The sequence below is a fragment of the Strix aluco genome, chromosome 2 (assembly GCF_031877795.1).
Source record: "Strix aluco isolate bStrAlu1 chromosome 2, bStrAlu1.hap1, whole genome shotgun sequence".
Classification (NCBI taxonomy): Eukaryota; Metazoa; Chordata; class Aves; order Strigiformes; family Strigidae; genus Strix; species Strix aluco.
In genome coordinates, this window is record NC_133932.1 from 18,398,500 (window position 1) to 18,401,632 (window position 3,133).

A 3,133-nucleotide genomic window follows, 5' to 3' on the forward strand; every position below is an offset into this window, starting at 1 on the left:
GGAGGGTCCCCGGGGTCCCAGCTTTCCTGCAGTGCTGACTGTGGCGGCTGCGGCCTGTTCTTTCCTGCCGTGCTGACTGCACCCACCTGGTGGGGCTGTCCTTGGGAAGGGCACCAGAGCTGAAAAAGCCCCTGGTAGAGGGGCGGGGAGAAGCTCTTCTCCAGAGATTTGCCAGAAACTCTCCAGAGCATCCCTTTTCCAGCGCATGAGATGCTCTGTGTGACAAGGGAAGGTGCCCATTAGTCCACAGTCCTGGGCAAGCGGGTCTAGGTGACCCTGCTTGAGCAGGCAGGTTGGACCAGAGGACCTTCACAGGTCCCTCCCAGCCTCAGCTGTTCTATGGGATTCTGTGCTTCGTTTGACTCCTCAAGCACCTGAACTCAGCCCCGATGCCTGCTGGAAAGGATTCTGGCGCAAGGGATGATGATCCCAAACTCCTCCACTAGGATTCATCCCAAAACAACTTCTACCTAGTCCAGAATATCGTATGGCACACACAGTCAGAAGGGAGAAAATGTCCTTTTATTGTGGACATCCAGTGCAGGAGCCCAGGAGTCACAGGGGTTCAACCAGTAACAAGAAATCAGCACCTACAACGACAGAGCCAGAAAGCACTGGTAAAGCCACAAAGGCAGGAACAGGCATGGCTTGGTTCCCCTTTCTTTGGGAAACACAGTTGACAAGGAATTGTTGATATCCCAGAAGAGAGCTACTGCTGGCCTTAGCTCCGGGGTGGCTCTGGCACCTTATCCCCTCTAAGGTAATGCCCTTAGAGAGCTGTGCATGTGCAGAGGTGCACAGTGCCCCTGTGCCACACAGCAGGGCTCCCCTGGGGAGCTGCCACGGGGTTATTTCCAAACCCTGCATAGCACCATCCCTCGCCGTCCCTTGCCAGTCAGTTGGACTGACTTAGAGCAGGGTGGAGAGTTGGCAAAGATAGGCAGCAAAGCCTGGTACACACCTGGGGCTTCCTGATCTTTCGCACCTCCCTGCTTTTCTTCTGTCCCCTTCTTTTCCTCTCTTCTCTTCTTTGCTTCGTGGCATGGCCTCTCCTCTGCCCAGGTCTCTTCTCTCTTTCGTTTCCTTTGGCCGTCGTCTTCCTGGCAGGAGCCTGCAAACCTTTCCATCCCACAGCATGGTTAGACAGGGAAAGCCAGGATCAACTGGAATCAGCTCTTGATTTAACCAAAGCTGACTCGTTTTACCTTCTGTGCTCCGAGAGGCTCTTCAGTTCTTCTGCGCATCCCAGGGATTCTACCACGGTCTCAGTGGTGGCTGGAGACAAAGCAACGGGTGCCTAAAACAGAAAGGTCGTCATTAGCAGGTGGCAAGGGATGCCCTGAAGTAGTAAGCAACTGCTTGGCACGTTGCTGCCTTAGCTCTACAGGGGAGATCTCTTTGGCTGGTTTGAGTCAGCCCTTTCTTCCAAGGTTCTCGCTCTGGAACACAGTGTTCACATGGGTGGGGGACAGTCCATTTGTGGGGGCCATTCAGCAGAGAGCCTGCGATCCCCTGCCAGGCAAGGAAAGGCTTGCCCACTTCCTTCTGCCAGCATTTCTTCTGCCCTCCCAAGACAGAGCTCTGCGGATGTCCATTTGGTGCAAGACAACCTTCTGTGGTGGGAGGCTTTGCTTTTGAAATCTATCTTTCTGTGGCGTTTTGTAGGTATTTCCTCTGATTAAGCACATGCCTAAGGCATAGGAGAAAAGACCTTTCCAGTTTTACTGACAGTGTATCATTCCATGGGGGGAAAAATAAAATGCAAAGCCACAAGAGACTGAACGCCAGGAAGAGGCACAGCAGCTGCTTGGACTCAACAGCAACTGCCCTCCTCCTGCCTAAGACACATTGTTGCAGCGCTTGTGGAGCTGCCATACCTCCGCCCTTTCTGCTCCCACCACCGCCTCTCCCCCCGCTGCTCTCTGGAGGATGAGCAGAGAGGCTGGTGCATCCAGGCAGGCTTTTGCCTGGTGCTCGGCATCTGCTTCGCCTGGAGGGCCGTGCTGCTTTTCCAAAGGCAACTCTGGAAAGCAAAAGCGTGTGCAGCAAAGTGACTGGTTGGAAGTGGACAACAGCTAAAGCAAAACCCACAGGAAGCCCTACCCCAGCTGTCTGCTCAGGCTGTGACAGCCCTCAGTCCCTCCTCATACCTGTGGGTCTGTCCACGGGCTCAGGTGACGTCTGGCCAGCCATCTCCTCCCCAAAGATGTCGCTGCCGTTTTCAATCAGAAATTCCACCAGCAGCTTCACCTGCACACATCAAAGCCTTGGTTTCAGGGCAGGTGTCTGAAAACACGTCAAGCAGCCTTTCCCGCTCCTGAGCCTTGCTTCTGCGCAGAAGGCTGTGGCTGTGGGGCTGCTCTTCCAGGCAGCCACTCCACCGGCATTTGCGCAAGAGAGGAGCAAGCTCTGAGGGTCCAGGCAGGCTGCAGCCAGCCGGTCAGTACAGCGTACCTTCTCGGTCACCTCCAGCGCGGCCTCGAGGGGGAGCAGCTCCTCGTCAGGTGGGCCCAGCAGGTTTGGCCCCAGGCAGATGGCCAGGTTGCTGGAGGTCATTCTGCTGGTGGACACGTGGTGGCCGATGTTCTGCAGCAGGGAGAGCAGCCGCTGGAGGAGGAGGAGATGGGCTGCAGGCAACTTCTCGGCCACCCTGAGGGAGCAGGAACACAACGTTAAGGAAGCAGATGCTGCCCACAGCTGTCCCTGAAGCTTGCACAAGGCAGGCGGGAGCCAGTGTCTGTGCTGCGCCACTTTCCAGGTGCTCTCAGGCAGCGATCAGGAGGAAAACACACTGTTGCTTCCCAGCTCCTGGTTTCACCCAAGCCCACGCAAGGGAAGGCTCCCTGCCCACGCCCTTTCCCCCCGAAATGCAACCCCAGCCCAGCAAATGCAAGCTGCCAGAAAATGCAACCTTCTAAGGAGCCCGTCCCTTTTCAGGCAAGTCCCAGGACTCTGCCACTCCCTACTCAACAGGCAGGCTGCTGGCCACACTTACACTTTCAGCGCTTCCACCCTGGCCTCCTTGCTTGGCCTCTCCATGGCTTGCATCCAGTCCTGGTAGACGCCGACAACGAGGAGCTTGCCGGGGATGCTGCGTAGAAAGTCCTGCAAGGCCAAGGGCTTCAGGTGAGCC

At 56.4% G+C, this 3,133-nt stretch overlaps 1 long non-coding RNA gene across 1 annotated transcript; it reads right to left on the reverse strand.

The window, feature by feature from the left end:
* Positions 1-500: 500 nt before the first annotated feature.
* Positions 501-1,259, reverse strand: LOC141920135 (uncharacterized). The gene is made up of 3 exons (XR_012622220.1): positions 1,206-1,259; positions 962-1,119; positions 501-590 (listed from the first exon to the last, which is right to left on the reverse strand). It is a non-coding gene; the product is annotated as an uncharacterized LOC141920135 (long non-coding RNA).
* Positions 1,260-3,133: the final 1,874 nt, after the last annotated feature.